The 16,573-nt window shown below is 48.1% G+C and overlaps 1 protein-coding gene across 4 annotated transcripts in view; it reads right to left on the bottom strand.

The window, feature by feature from the left end:
• SLX4 (SLX4 structure-specific endonuclease subunit) overlaps window positions 1-9,612 on the bottom strand; it is a 48,919-nt gene extending 39,307 nt beyond the window's left edge. For 2 of the 4 annotated variants that reach the window (XM_044980502.1, XM_044980505.1), the window contains exon 1: window positions 9,453-9,502. The gene's annotated coding sequence lies outside the window, so the exon portion shown is untranslated. Of the gene's footprint in view, window positions 1-5,779; window positions 5,796-9,452 lie in introns of those variants that run through there. The other 2 variants (XM_044980504.1, XM_044980503.1) reach the window with 2 other exon arrangements.
• Window positions 9,613-16,573: the final 6,961 nt, after the last annotated feature.

The raw sequence follows: 16,573 nt of genomic DNA, 5'->3' as shown, positions 1-16,573 counted from the left end.
GTCATTGACCTAAACTAACTGAATATACTGATATGAAGAAAATATTATCACTGCACCTGCAGAAGAGGCGGCTACCGCTGTCAAAGATTGGTTTAGCACTTCAACAAACTATGGTTCCAGATGCTCAACCAGTGAGTACCACCAATTCAGGGGTCTGACTTTCTTTAAAACTTAGCAGCAAACGTGTACTGCTTACCATTATTTTTTTATTTTACTTTGATTTTAATAGTTTATAAGTTTAGGCCTTAATATAAGTTATCAATTTCAAATTTAAATATGTTTATTTAAAAAAATAAATAAACTCGTATTTAACTTAAATTTTAAAATTCCAATTTAAATACAAAAAATATTTTTATCCACCCTGCTTAGCTTCTTTAGCAGCTTCCTGTGAGAGACCTTGTCAAAAGCCCTTTGAAATTCTAAATAAACTATGTTGACTGGTTTTCCTTTATCCACTACTTTCCTGACATGTTCAAAGTATTCAATAGGTTTGTGAGACATGATTTTCCTTTGCAGAAACCATGCTGATTTGACCCTCTCACATTATGATTTTCTAAATGTTTTATCATGATATTTAAAATATCATTTCAATCAATTTACCAGGTACAAATGCAAGGCTTACTGGTCTATAACTCCCCAGTTCACCCCATAATCTTTTTTTAAATAACGTAAAACATTTCCTGCCCTCTAACCCTCTGGTGCAGTAGCTGTTTTTAATGAGACTGCACATTTTTTGCTAGCAGCTCAGCTCCTTCAGGACTCTTTGATGAACTATCTGGGCCTGATGACTTATTGTTTTTAAATCATCAATTTGTTCCAGGATCTCTTCTTCTGTCACTCAATCTCAGAGAGTATCTCATCTTTATCACCAGAAAAGTGCAGGTCTGGGGTAGATATCGTCCTGAAACCTCCTCTGTATTACGTAGACACCTATTTTCTACCTTGCTGCTAAATACACTTCCATGTCCATTATTTATGAAGGCCTCATTCTCAAAGATCCTGATTCTGCCACCCTTACTGATAAATAATATCTTACTCTGTGATTATTCCTTTAATTTGAACAGGATTACCTGGGGAATAAGGCACTAAACATCAGCAACGGGTGGCAAAATCAGACCCTTTAAAAATTAAGGGTCTGATTCTGACACCATTATTTGTTGTTTCCTTGAGGAGACAGTGCAGATTACACCATCCTACAGAGACCCCTGCTGGTTCTATATGCCCACAGCTCCATCAGTGGCACAGCCTTGACGGAGAGAGTGTATTCTGATGTGAGATGCAGAGAACTGGAAGGAACTGATACATTTGCACTGCCTGACACTGAAGAGCAGGAGACCCGGACTCAAATCACAGTCTGCGTGCCAGCCATAGCGTGGACTGCTAAAAAAGCAGCACACCCGTGTCTGGGGGAGTACATCATCTCACTCAACAGCAGATCAGCGAAGTATCTGCACTGATGGTCCCTCGAGGGTGGTCATAACTTAAGGAGGTCTCAAGGGATAGGGTCAAAGTAGCAGGAAGGTTGGAGGCGCCTCATTCTTCAAAAATTAAATTAAATGTTTCTTTTTCCATATGCACCTAGGTTTCTAATTATAGAAAGTTCCTGATGGAGAATAGCTCCATGCTGCTGTGCAGGCACCATAAATATTACTTCTCCTCCCCTGAAGGCTAGTTACAAAAGATTTGGAAAGTTGGTAGCAGAGTCTTCAATCAAGCCAGTCAAAACACAGCATGGGGAAAGAATTGGTGTTTGTGCTGGAAACCACATCAGAAAGAGACCCCCTGGAATATTTCCAACCTGAGTCTTGCAACTACAAACTTTCCTACAGTTCTCAGTATTTCCCATTGCTGCTGGAGAGAAATCCACAGATACAAAGCAGACTTTCCAGAGGAGCAGACACCTCTATGCCTCTCACAGACCTTCCCTTATGCAGTCTCTCTCTATTCAGTTCTACATAGGTTCTTATACCATTCTCATCACAGTAGTATCTCCAGCACATGCACTTATCTATAAACACAGTAAGGCAGACTCACTATATTGTTGGACTGTCCACAAGGTATGGCTTCTCTATGGCCCTGGGTGTGCAGAGAACATCTCAATGTGCAATGGCAATCAAAAAAGCTAAACGAATGTTAGGAACCATTAGGAAAGGGATAGATAAGAAAATATCATAATGCCACTACAGAAATCCATAATATGCCCACACCTTGGATACAGCATGCAGATTTGGTCATCCCATCCCAAAAAAAAGATATATTAGAACTGGAAAAGGTACAGAGAAGAGCAACAAAAATTAGGATTGTTCATCTTAGAAAAGAGATGACTAAGGCAAGATATGATAAAGATCTACAAAATAATTAATAGTGTGGAGAAAGTGAATAGGGAAGTGTTATTTACCCCTTCTCATAACACAAGAATTAGGGGTCCCTTAATTTCAGTAAGTACTTCTTAACACAATGCACAGTCAACCTGTGAAACTCATTGCCAGGGGATGTTGTGAAGGCCAAAACTACAAATGGCTTCAAAAAAGATCATGGAGGCATAGGTGGCAGGTTTGTATAATTTTTGGTGGGGCCCAAAATGGTGCCCCCCCCCCCCGCTCCCGCCCTGTAAGCCGATATAAAATGAAGCTACAACGCGTCAGTGCCACAAGATTACAAGGGTCAATTAAAAGTGGAAAGTCAGAAGCAGCACTTGCCTACTTCAATATACAGTATTATATTTTGTTGCACCTGTTGTGATGAAGTGGGAATGTTCTTAATATTTTCTCTGAATACTGTGTGGATGCCTCAGCTTCCTCTGCAAGGTGCCAACTGAAGGTGTTGGGGACAAAGATCAGGTGGCCTCCTTGTCCGGAATCGAGACACAAAGGTCAGAGGAGGGAGTGTCAGTTTGGAACTGGCTGGAGAAATGGGGAGAGGCCCAGAACTTGGGTCTGGGCTCCCCACCCCCCAAGATGGACCTGACTGAGGGGTCCTGTTTTCTGTACCCACAAGCTCTGTTCTAGACTGTGATCCTGTCATCTAATAAACCTTCTGTTTTACTGGCAGGCTGAGAGTCACGTCTGACTGCAGAGTTGGGGTGCAGGGACCTCTGGCTGCCCCAGGACCCCACCTGGGCGGACTCACTGCGGAAAGCGCATGGTGTGGAAGGGCATGCTGAATGCTCTGAGGTCAGACCCAGGAAGGTGTAAACTTCTTGCCCTGGAGACAGTATGCTCAGAGAGGAGGCTCCCCCAGAGTCCTGACTGGCTTTGAAGGAGTAGTTCCAGAGCATCCCAGCATCCCCTTCCACACCATGCGCTTCCCGGAAGTCCGCACAGGCACTGACACTCCCTCCTCTGGCCTTTGTCAAGAAGGCTAACAGCATTTTGGGCTGTATAAGTAGGGGCACTGCCAGCAGATTGAGAGACATGATCATTCTCCTCTATTCAACATTGGTGAGGCCTCATCTAGAGTACTATGTCCAGTTTTGGGCCTCACATTGCAAAGAAGGATGTGGAAAAATTGGAAAGTCCAGTGGAGGGCAACAAAAATGATTAGGGGGCTGGAGCACATGACTTCTGAGGAGAGGCTGAGGGAACTGGGATGGTTTAGTCTGCAGAAGAGAAGAATGAGGGAGGATTTGATAGCTGCTTTCAACTACCTTAAAGGGGGTTCCAAAGAGGATGGATCTAGACTGTTCTCAGTGGTAGCAGAGGACAGAACAAAGAGTAATGGTCTCAAGTTGCAGTGGGGGAGGTTTAGGTTGGATATTAAGAAAAACTTTTTCACTAGGAGGGTGGTGAAGCACTGGAATGGGTTACCTAGGGAGGTGGTGGAATCTCCTTCCTTAGAGGTTTTTAAGGCCCGGCTTGACAAAGCCCTGGCTGGGATGATTTAGTTGGGAATTGGTCCTGCTTTGAGCAGGAGGTTGGACTAGATACCTCATGAGGTCCCTTCAAACCCTGATATTCTATGATACTCTAAACTGACCACCAAATTTAAGTAGCGTGTTTTTCCCGTCAGGTGAGGACTCTGGGGCAGGGCTGGGGATAAGGAACTTGGGGTGCAGACAGGCTGCCCCAGGGCTAGGGCCAGAGAGGACTCCCCTCCACCTTCCCTGGCAGCAGCAAGCTCCAGGGGAGGGACCCCTCTTCTCCCCCCCAGTCACTGCACATGCTCCTAGGGTCCCTCTCAGGTCCAGAAAGCCCACTCGCCTCCCCTATGGTGGGTACCGGGGGTGGGGGGAGTTGCCATCACGTGTGGCCTCCCCTGCTGCCACCCCTCACCATAGCCTCACTGGGGATGGGGCTGCCCCTTGCCCAGCATGGTGCAGGAGTGGGGGCTGCAGGGTGGTGGCTGGGGAGGGGCAGAGTATCACAAAATTCACCCAAGCCCCAGCTGCTCAGGACTAGGAAGCTCCCCTCCCCAGTGGTGTAGCCAGGTTCTAACATCAGGGGGAGCGAACATGTAAAAAAAAGGTGCCAGCCAACATATCCAATTACTAATCAGGTAGTAGTGTTTACAGTGCTATAACAAGAGATTATGCTATTATCATTATCCAGTCAGCTTGCATGCTACTATTTTGAATTAGTGATAATTCAGAGAGAGAGAAAGAAGAAAGCTGAATTTAGAGAACAATTATTAACCAGATTCCTGGTTATCCACCAGCCACTTTGCTCCAGCCCATGGCACAAAGCACCATAAATGCAGTAGAATCTGGCCAAGAGACTATTCACCTCAAATTGGCATCTGCTACATTTCCCCCCTCCCCCGCCCCCAGTCCCCACTATTCAGGATGTAGCTGAGTGAAAAGGTGGCATTGTGGAAGCATTTAGCAGGCAATTGAAAACTCCTATAGAGCACTGTGCAGCCCCTGAGAACATTGCTGAGTTCTGAGCACTGGGTCTGCAGCTAGTCAGCAGTGAGACTGAGGAGACACAACTGGCACCTTAAAGCACCTTTACCCCCACCCCCTTCACAAGCTGCACTAAGCACCGTTTCACAGCCCCAGGTGCAACACTGAGGGAGGGTAAGTGTGTGGGGGGGCAATAACCCAAAGTCGCTCCTTTGCCTCCTGGCCCTGCTGATCCCTCAGCCCCCTCCACTGAAGAGACACCAGGAGAAAAAAACATCCCCCCTCCCCTTTTCCTTCCCTCTCCACGGGCACCAGCTGGGCTTCAGAGCCCCCTTCCCTGCTGCGTGGCTGCCTTGCTCTGCACGGGGCTGCTGCTCCTCAGTCCCCCGCCGCACTTGGAGGGGCTGCCCTGCCACCCCTCCCGGCAGAGCCCACCCCGGCCGGCTCAGGGAACTGGGCAGCTGCGAGCGGATGGGCGCTTCCTCCTCCTCACCCCCGGGGAGCCCGGCAACCAGCCGAACCAGCAAGCAGGGCTGGGGCTGCAGGAGGGCGGTGCAGAGCCCAGAGCCAGCTGGCGGCCACACACAAAACCCGGTCCGGACTCCAAGTCCGGAGCCCAGTGCTGGCTGACTGGAAAGGTGCTGATTTTGTAAAATGTGCTCAAAGGGGAGCGGCTGCTTCCCCCTTTCCACCCCACTACGCTACTGGGTGGGCGGGGATGCTCCGGGGCTGGGGGTGGTGGTAGTGGCAGCCAGGGGCCGGTGCCTGCTCCAGGCAGGGCCAGGGGAGAAATCCAGCTCCAGATATTGGTGGAGCACAGCCCCCAGCCCTGAATATTCCTGGGGCTGGGGCCCCTGGAGCCCATATAACTCGGCGCCTATGCATGGAGGATAGGTCCACCAAAGGCTATTAGCTCAGATGGTCAGAGGTGTCACTAACCTCTGACTGCTAGAAGCTGGGACTGGATGACAGGAAATGAATCACTTGATAATTGCCCTGTTCTGTTCATTCCCTCTGAAACATCTGGCACTGGCCACTGTTGGAAGACAGGATACAGGGATAGATGGACCATTCATTAGTCTGACCCAGCATAGCCATTCTTATGAATCCATGTATGAGTGCAACCACAAAATACCATCAGTACCACATTCTAGGCAAATAGCTTTAAGAAGTCTTCCTAATAACCTCACCTGCTCATCAAGCTGACCAAGTCTATTGAAAATAGACTTTGTGGTTTGGTTCATTGCTCCCAAAAATGTATTTTTACAATTCTGACCAGTAAGTTAGTAAGAGAAAAAGTAGTATAAGTTCCAGACCACTCAGTATCCCGTTGCAGTGTTACTTACCACTGTTATACACCCCATCTGAATGCTATTGTTGAGCTCTGCTATCATACAAACAATTTCAGTTTAGAACAGGAATTCCCACTTATTTCCATTCTGCAGATTACTGCATAAGAACAAGAGACTATCTCACAGACCCGTATTTGAAATCCTCTGATGCTCGCTTCTCAAAAAGATTAATTCTACAAACCATAAACAAGGGCTTTGCATGCTCCTGAAACATACTGGTAGTTTGAGATTGACTGATCTAGAACAAAGTATTTAATCATAGCACCCTGTTTATGTTGCTGTATTGTATCACTAGGCACTTCCACTGGATATCCTTATGATCATATACGGATAGGGCGAGGAAATCATACATAAAAGGACCTGTGGTCTACTTTTCTAAAGCTGATATTTAAAAAGTTTCTAGCTGTTTCAATAACAAAGATACATCTCTGTAAAGTTTCCTAATAACCAGCATGCAAGAAACTACCTCCAGCCAAATAGCAACAGCAGCAGGCAGCAAAGGTGGAAACTCACCTATCCCCATACCATGGATCTCAATGAGATGGGAACTGCAAACTCACTTGGGAATTTTTCAGTGCTAAAGCAATGACTGCACCCACCTGGAGACATGACATTTTCTAACGTCTGTACGATGTCCAGCACAATGGGGCCCCAATTAGGACTGGGGCCTTTGAGTATTACCATAATATATGTATTTACTGATGATAATAATAAAGGCTCTAATCAACACTTACACTTGTGCTTAACTTTACTGCTATGAGTAGCTCACTGAAGTCAATTCAACTAGCTGTGATAGTAATAAGTAATAAATCATAAAAAGACCTAGCTTTTATATAGTGCTTTTCATCAATAGATCTTGAAGCACTTTACAAAAGATTTCAGTGTCATTAACCCCATTTTACAGATGGGGAAACTGAGGCATAAAGGTGACTTGCCCAAGGTCACGCACAGGCCAGTGGCAGAGCTGGGAATAAAGTTAAGCATGTGAATGTTTGCAGGCTAAGGGCCAACATTTTGTCTTAAACCACCACACCCCCTGGTTTTCCACCCAGGATGAGCTCTTTCTGTACCCAATCCCTTCTGGTCTTGAAAGTGAAAGGTAGTTCCCACTTTGCTGCCTTGAAGAAGCTGCAGAGAGAGTCCTCAACTGCTGAATCCCCAGGTAACGTGGCCTGAGTGAACATGCACTAGCTATTTTTAAGCAACAGCACAAGTGAGTGAAGCAGCTAACCAGGAATTTGATGACTATAAATATCTGTAACCATAAAACAGTGTTGCAATAGTCTAAGGGGGAAATCTATGCAATTTTTAAACATATGCCACATTTTGATTTTTACTGCAAATTCCTAATGGCATTTATTATTTCATCTCTGCACCGCTTGGTTATGTGTAGAATTTGCATGAAGTGACTGATTCACCTCTCTTGCCCGTTTAATTCTACTGAAGTCAACGGAGTTATTTCTGATATACATTGATATGAGAAGAGAAGCAGGCCCTAGATATGACAATTGTTTTGGCTTTACTTTACTAATACAAATTTAACTTTTAGTGAATTTAATCCTAGGGATAGATGCCACACTGGATACTGAAATCTTCAATCCACAGAACAATTACTATAGAATATAGGAATTGCCACCTGGATTGGACCTGAGATCCATCTAGTCTGATATGCTGTCTCTAACAATGGTAGTACCAGATGCTTCAGAGGAAGATGCATGAAACCCCTCAGTATGAAGATATGGGATTATCTGCCCCCATGAAGACCTCACCATAATCCCTAATAGTTAGAGGTTGGTTTGAGCACTGAAACATGAGGTTTTAATCTCTCTTTCAAAATTTGTTACCATTATCTATTGTAGGGGTCGGCAACCTTTCAGAAGTGGTGTGCCGAGTCTTCATTTATTCACTCTAATTTAAGGTTTTGTGTGCCAGTAATACATTTTAACACTTTTAGAAGGTCTCTTTCTATAAGTCTATAATATATAACTAAACTATTGTTGTATGTAAAGTAAATAAGGTTTTTAAAATGTTTAAGAAGCTTCATTTAAAATTAAATTAAAATGCAGAGCCCCCTGGACCGGTGGCCAGGACCCGGGCAGTGTGAGTGCCGCTGAAAATCAGCTTGTGTGCTGCCTTTGGCATGTGTGCCATAGGCTGCCTACCCCCATTCTATTGTAACTATGAATGTTCTTATTAGCCATACAAATGCTCAATCTCTCTTTGAATTTTGCTAATGTTATGGCCTCCTGTGGCAATGAGTTCCACAGTATAATTACACCTGTGAAATTTTTAAAAATTTGCCATAATTTAATTCCATTGATATCACCTTGTTCCTGTGTTGTAAAGCAGGGAGAACAGAAACTCCTGATGTACATTCTCTATACCAGTCATCATTTGATAGATTTCTATCATGTACTATCACAGTCCACTTAGAAAAAAGATGACAATTTTAAAAGTTATAATAAAAAGAGGATAATTTAACAGTGGCTTTACTCTTCCTTTTAAAGGGCATTTATTCACCAAATCCCATACTGTAATATGTTTTCTCCACAATTACAGTTAAATGTTTTGCCACTTTTTAAAATCCATGAAAATCAGACTGAATTGTATAGCAATATTTCCCATTGTCCTAGACATGAGTTACAGATAACTTTTTACCTATTCTTAAAAAAAAAGTGATCTAGTATTGTTTATGCTCCCCTAAACCAAGGTTTGTCCCTTTCTAGGCCATGGAAGATTGGAAAGGTTTAAGGTGCTAAGGCCAACTCGACTTCCTGCTCGACTACAGCAAGGAAGACGGAGGTAACATTGGTAGGCGTGGAATGCACATTAGGAAATCGTAACCAGTGCAGTGCCGTGTCAAGCGCTCGTCTGCTGGCGGGCAGGGGCTGCCCGTTGAGTGGCCAGTGGGCTCGCCCATTTCCCAGCAGGGCCCTGCAGGCCACAAGCCGCTGCTGGTGTTCGGGAGACATCATGTTGCTATGTGACACAGTGATGACGGTACAATGACATCAGAGCAGCGCAGCCTGACGTGACCATGGATAACGGCACAGTAGTGACATCACTTATATGTGCTGATATCATGGATGTGCTGCTGATGTCACGATGACTGGAGTGCGGCCCGGCACCGTCTCCATGGGAACAAGCAGTGGTACCAGGGCTGTCAGGGCAACAGGGAACCTACCCCCACCCCCAAGCTGCAGGCAGGACCCCCCCTCCCGTTACACCGGCTCTCCCCGCCCTCCCCCGGCCCCTCTGACCTCTGCTGGGAGAGGCGGGCTCCATCCGCTCCGCGCCCCTGGGCACCAACAGCCAGGCGGCAGCAAATTCCGTTCGAGGCGCATGCGCGCATGATTTGGCGCGCACGCGTAGAACAAGCGGCGGCCGTTGTCTGTGAACACTAGAGTGCTTCCCGTCGCCTTGTCCCTTCGCGCATGCGTAAAGCATACCGTCACTGTACAAGGCCCACTTCCCAAACGTGTTTCTGTACGCATGCGCAAAACCACCCCTGTATGCCCTGCTGGGCATGCAGGGGCGGGGCCGGAAATAATAAGTAGGGGCGCGCCCCCAATGGCGGCGGCGGCCGCGCGTCAGTCACGTGGGAAGTTGACCGGCGGGGGCCGGGCAGTGGGGAGAGCGGGCCCGGTTGGGGGGCGGGGCGCTGAGCCGTGCCTTACGCGGGAGAGACTGTGTTCTGCGCTCGGTCCTCGCCAGCCCCCACGTTCGCCGCTCCCCGAGGGGACTCAGAGGGGCTCCCGGGAACGGGCACTGCCAGATCGCCAGCCCAGTCCCGGCTGCCACCGACAGCTGCAGGGTGCGGCTGGTGCCCGAGCGCTCAGCTGCCAGGCGGCGCATGTGTCCCTAGTGCCCTGGGCAGCTGGGGTAGCCTCAGCAGTAGCTGTCCCTGGGTCTGGAAAGGAGGGAAGTTTGGCTTTGCCTGCGCTACCACTTTTGTCGTTCAGGGGTGTGAAAAAAACAGGCCCCTGATGGACATAAGTTTCTCCAACAAAAGTGCTGGTGTGGACAGTGCTATGCTGGCAGGAGAAGCTCTTGTGCCAACATCGCTACCGCTGCTGGTTGGAGGTGGTTTAATTATGTCAGCAGGAGAGCTGTCTCCTGGCAGCAAAGGGCAGTTACACAAGGTACTTAGTGTAGACACAGCCATCAGGAACTTGCCCTATCTGTAGTTACCAGTGCATTGAAAATGGATCAGTCACTTCCTTGGCCAAGCCCTGTGATCTGACTAAATCATTCTCTAAATCTCATACCAAACGTAGCCATTGAATGCTTTTCAGTATTTCAGGCTCCTGCAGTGGTTATACATTTTAAGCATTGAGAAGACTCTATGTTAGGCCTTCTGGCAAGACTATCCGAAATAAAAATCCCTAATGGCCCTTATTTCACATATGCACAGCTTGGTGTTGTGTTGGGGCTTTATTGGGGGATGGTTCCTGGGATTCAAATAAGCCAAGTTTCCACCTTTCAAGATCCATAGGTCCTACATGTGCCTATCACAACGTGGTGTAGCTCATCCACTGCATCAAATGCCCCAACGTCAAGCTGAAACCAGACAATCGCTGCACTCTCAAATGAACTCACACAGAAAAATAATAAAAGACAGACAAATCCTATCTCCCCTGGGTGAACGCTTTTCACAAAACAATCATTGCATATCGGACCTTTGGGTCCTTGTTCTCAAAGAAAATCTGCACACCTTCAAAAGACAAGCCTGTCTTAAATTCATAACTTTGTTAGACACTAAAAACCACGGACTCAGTAGAGACACTGAATGTCGGCCTGCAAAACTCATTCTCTGAATCTCATACCAAAGGCAGGACTGCTTTTCAGTTCTTTGCTTCATGTCTCACTCACGCCCCTTCTCTACCTATGCTACATTGATGACATCTTCATCATCTGGACCCATGGGAAGGAGACTCTGGAAAAATTCCACCATGATTTCAACAGCTTCCACCCCTCCATCAACCTCAGCCTGGACCTATCTACACGAGAGGTCCACTTCCTAGACACCACGGTGCAAATAAGTGGTGGTCACATTAACACCACCCTATACCGAAAACCTACCGACCGCTATGCCTACCTTCATGCCTCCAGCTTCCATCCCGGGCACACCACAAGATCCATTGTCTACAGCCAAGCACTGAGGTACAACCGTATCTGCTCTAACCCCGCAGACAGAGACCAACACCTAGAAAATCTCCACCAAGCATTCTCAAGACTACAGTACCCACACGAGGAAATAAGGAAACAGATCAACAGAGCCAGATGTGTACCCAGAAGCCTCCTACTGCAAGACAAACCCAAGAAAGAAACCAACAGGACTCCACTGGCCATCACATACAGTCCCCAGCTCAAACCCCTCCAACGCATCATCAGGGATCTACAACCCATCCTGGACAATGATCCCACACTTTCACAGGCCTTGGGTGGCAGGCCAGTCCTCGCCCACAGACAACCTGCCAACCTGAAGCATATTCTCACCAACAATTGCACACCGCACCATAGTAACTCTAGCTCAGGAACCAACCCATGCAACAAACCTCGATGCCAACTCTGCCCACATATCTACACCAGCAACACCATCACAGGACCTAACCAGATCAGCCACACCATCACTGGTTCATTCACCTGCACGTCCACCAATGTAATATATGCCATCATATGCCAGCAATGCCCCTCTGCTATGTACATCGGCCAAACTGGACAGTCTCTAAGGAAAAGGATAAATGGACACAAATCAGACATTAGGAATGGCAATATACAAAAACCTGTAGGAGAACACTTCAACCTCCCTGGCCACACAATAGCAGATTTTAAGGTGGCCATCCTACAGCAAAAAAACTTTAGGACCAGACTTCAAAGAGAAACTGCTGAGCTCCAGTTCATCTGCAAATTTAACACCATCAGTTTAGGACTAAACAAAGACTGTGAATGGCTTGCCAATTACAGAACCAGTTTCTCCTCCCTTGGTTTTCACACCTCAGCTGCTGGAACAGGGCCTCATCCTCCCTGATTGATCTAACCTCGTTATCTCTAGCTTGCTTCTTGCTTGCTTATATATACACACCTGCCCCTGGACATTTCCACTGCTTGCATCCAAAGAAGTGGGTATTCACCCACGAAAGCTCATGCTGCAAAACGTCTGTTAGTCTATAAGGTGCCACAGGATTCTTTGCTGCTTTCACTATAACTGGTCACCAACTCGTAGATCGTGATTGACTGGTTGTTCGTGGAACCTCTGACAGTCGATTTCAGTCCCAGTCCTCCATCTTGGTTTTTTCCTCCTCCACTCCACACCCGCTCCGGAGGTCCACGCCATTCACCTGGTCCCTCCTCTCCTCCACTCCCGTAGGACTGGGGAGGGTGAAGATGCCTCTGTTCGTCAGAGGATGGAGATGGATGGCAGGAGAGAGATCACTTGATCATTGCCTGTTAGGTTCACTCCCTCTGGGGCACCTGGCATTGGCCACTGTCGGTAGACAGATACTGGGCTAGATGGACCTTTGGTCTGACCCGGTACGGCCATTCTTATGTTCTTATGTTCTTATGTAATGGTGTAGGTAATCCACCTCTCCAAGAGGTGGTAGCTAAGTGGATTGAAAAATTCTTCCGCTGACCCCATGCCAACTATATAGGGGTTAGGTTGATATAGCTACAACTCTCAGGTGTGTGGATTTTTTTGCTTTTGCAAAAAAAAAGCAAATGTAATTTTTGGATGCAATAACAGAGGCATAGCATGCAAGTTAAAGGAGGTGATAGTGCCGCTGCACTGGGAGCTGGTTCGGCCTCAGCTGGAGATCTGTGTCTAATTTGGTCACCAGTGTATAGGAAGGACGTAGAGAAACTGGAAATGACCAGAGGCAAGCGACAAACTTGATGAAAGGGAGAGAATTCAAGCCATATGAGTGAAGGCTAAAGGAAGTGGGTATGTTTAGTTTGGGAAAGAGGAGACTGAGGGGGACATGGCAGCAGTCTTCCAGGATTTCAACAATTTCCACCCCACCACCAACCTCAGCCTGGACCAGTCCACACAAGAGATCCACTTCCTGGACACTACAGTGCAAATAAGCGATGGTCACATAAACACCACCCTATACCGGAAACCTGCTGACTGCTATACTTACCTACATGCCTCCAGCTTACATCCAGGACACACCACACGATCCATTGTCTACAGCTAAGCCCTAAGATACAACCGCATTTGCTCCAATCCCTCAGACAGAGATAAACACCTATAGGATCTCTATTAAACATTCTTAAAACTACAATACCCACCTGGGGAAGTGAAGAAACAGATTGACAGAGCCAGAAAGGTATTCAGAAGTCACCTACTACGCAATGGGCCCAACAAAGAAAGTAACACAACGCCACTAGCTGTCACCTACAGCCCCCAACTAAAACCTCTCCAGCGCATCATCAAGGATCTTCAACCAATGCTGAAGGACAATCCCTCACTCTCACATACCTTGGGGGAAAGGCCAGTCCTCGCTTACAAACAGCCTCCAAACCTGAATCAAATACTCACCAGCAATTACACACCACACAACAAAAACACTAACTCAGGAAACAATCCCTGCAAAAAAAAACCCATTGCCAACTCTGTCCACATATCTATTCAAGGGACACCATCATAGGATCTAACCACATCAGCCACACCATTAGGGGCTCGTTCACCTACACATCTACCAATGTGATATATGCCATCATGTGCCAGCAATGCCTCTCTGCCATGTACACTGGCCAAACTGGACAGTCTCTATGCAAAAGAATAAATGGACAAAAATCAGACATCAAGAATTGTAACATTCAAAAACTAGTAGGAGAACACTTCAATCTCTCTGGACACTCAATGGCAGATTTAAAACTGGCAATTTTTTAACAAAAAAAATTAAAACAGACTCCAATGAGAAACTGCAGAACTGGAATTAATTTGCAAACTGGACGCCATCAAATTAGGCATGAATAATGACTGGGAGTGGATGGGTTACTACAAAAAATAATTTTTTCCCTCTGCTGATACTCACACCTTCTTGTCAACTGTTGGAAATGGGCCACTTTGATTGCATTGGCCTCGTTAGCACTACAAAAGGCCTCGGCCTGGTATTCACCCCTTCTTGTCAACTGCTGAGAATACGTCACATCCACCTTAATTGAATTGGCTCGTTACTACTGACCCTGCACTTGTAAGGTAACTCCCATCTTTTCATGTGCTATTCTGCTTATTGTATTTTTCGCTCTATGCATCTGATGAAGTGGGTTTTAGTTTATGCCCAAATACATTTGTTCATCTCTAAGGCACCACAACGACTCCTCGTTGTTTTTGCTGATACAGACTAACACAGCTACCGTTCTGAAATAAAAAAAGATGGAGAAAAGTTGTTCACTCTTGCCACATAGGGCAGGACAAGAGGCACTGGGTTCAAACTACAGCATAGCAGACAGGGCCGGCTCTATGTATTTTGACGGTGTACCTGGGAGGTTCCATGGTCCCTGCCGCCGAATTACCCCCAAAGCTGCGGGACTGGCAGACCTCCCGCAGGCTGCCTGATTGCTGCCCTCACGGCGACCGTCAGGCCACCCAACCTGTGGCTTGCTGCACCAGGCATGCGCTTGGAGTGCTGGTGCCTGGAGCTGCCCCTGATAGCAGATTTAGATTAAATCTCAGGATAAACTGCCTAAATGTAGGAACAGGAAGCCAATGGAACAGACGCCTCGGGAAATCATGGAGGCTCCTTTACTGCAGGTTTTCTAAAGGAGGCTGGACAGTCATCTGTCCTGGATGGCTTAGACACAACAAATCCCGCATCTTGGCAGAGGTTAGATTAGCTCAGGGGTGAGCTGGAGCCGGTTCGCACCGGTTCGCGCGAACCCGTTGTTAAATTTAGAAGCGGTTTTAGAACCGCTTGTTAACTAGCTTCCCTGCGAGGGAAGCTTTGATGGGCTCTGCCTGGGAAGCCTGTAATTCCTCCTCCCGGCCGCCGGGGGGCGCTGCGCTGTGCTGTGCTGCGAGAGCCATGTGAGCTGCCTCCTGGCCCTGTTGCTGCTCTTGCTCTTTGGACCTCTGGCCCTGGGGCTCCGGCTGCGTCCTGCTGCTCCCACCGCGTGAGTATCTGCGCCCCTCCCCCGCCTTGCCTGCCCGCAGCCACCCCCTGCCACAGCCGCCCCCTGCCCCGAGCCAGCCCCTGCCCCAGCCACCCCCTGCCCCGCCCCTGCCCCCAGCCAGCCCCTGCCCCCAGCCCCAGCCGCCCCCAGCCAGCCCCTGCCCCCAGCCGCCCCCAGCCAGCCCCCTGCCTGCAGCCGCCCCCTGCCAGCCCCTGCCCCCAGCCAGCCCCCTGCCCGCAGCCAGCCCCCTGCCTGCAGCCGCCTCCAGCCAGCCCCTGCCCACAGCCAGCCCCTGCCCACAGCCACCCCCTGCCCGCAGCCGCCCTCTGCCCGCAGCCAGCCCCTGCCCCCAGCCAGCCCCTGCCCCCAGCCACCCTCTGCCCGCAGCCAGCCTCTGCCTGCAGCCCCTGCCACAGCCACCCCCTGCCTGCAGCCAGCCTCTGCCCACAGCCGCCCGCAGCCACCCCCTGCCCACAGCCACCCGCAGCCCGCCCGTCTGCATCACCTGCCCACAGCCAGCCCGTGTCACTCCCTGCCTCCAGCTAGCCCTGCCCCACGCCCCTATCTGCAGCCAGCCCCACATCCACTGGTGCCCTGCAGTTCCCAGGGCAGTAACCCTGCACACGTGCTTTAATGAGGGGGGGGCAGGGAGCAGCTGGGACCCACACATGTGCACACCCTAGAGTGACCAGACAGCAAATGTGAAAAATCGGGACGGGGGTGAGGGGTAATAGGAGCCTATATAAGAAAAAGACCCAAAAATTGAGACTGTCCCTGATCACCACCCACACATGTGAAACGGAGCTCATTTCTAGTTCAGCCCCATCTTTTTAAAAAAGAACTTTAGGTAGGGTTAAAATACATCTGTATTTTCCTGGACATGTCAGGCTTTTCGGTTCTTAATCACCTCCTGGGAAAATATGGACGTATGGTAACCCTATTGGTACAAAAAATACATGCTGTCGCACATCCCTTAAATCAGAACTTTTTATAGGGAACCCGTTGTTAAATCAGAACTTTTTATAGGGAACCCGTTGTTAAGATTTTGGCAGCTCATCACTGGCTGACCCTTGCAGTTCCTTTTCACCCTGTGGCTTTAGGATTCTATGATGTAAAATGCCAGTGTAGACCAGACCTTAGTCAAACACAAAGGATTCACTAATGGATTGGCCATTGTAGGTGGTGCTGGTGGCACCACTGTTGGTTAAGGCTGTCTGACACCTTCAATTAGGAGACCTCATTTTCAGTTGCTTATAAATTT

Source organism: Mauremys mutica, chromosome 11, assembly GCF_020497125.1.
Source record: "Mauremys mutica isolate MM-2020 ecotype Southern chromosome 11, ASM2049712v1, whole genome shotgun sequence".
Taxonomy (NCBI): domain Eukaryota; kingdom Metazoa; phylum Chordata; order Testudines; family Geoemydidae; genus Mauremys; species Mauremys mutica.
The sequence above is the reverse complement of the archived record's forward strand: the minus strand, read 5'-3'. Positions and strand labels throughout refer to the sequence as shown.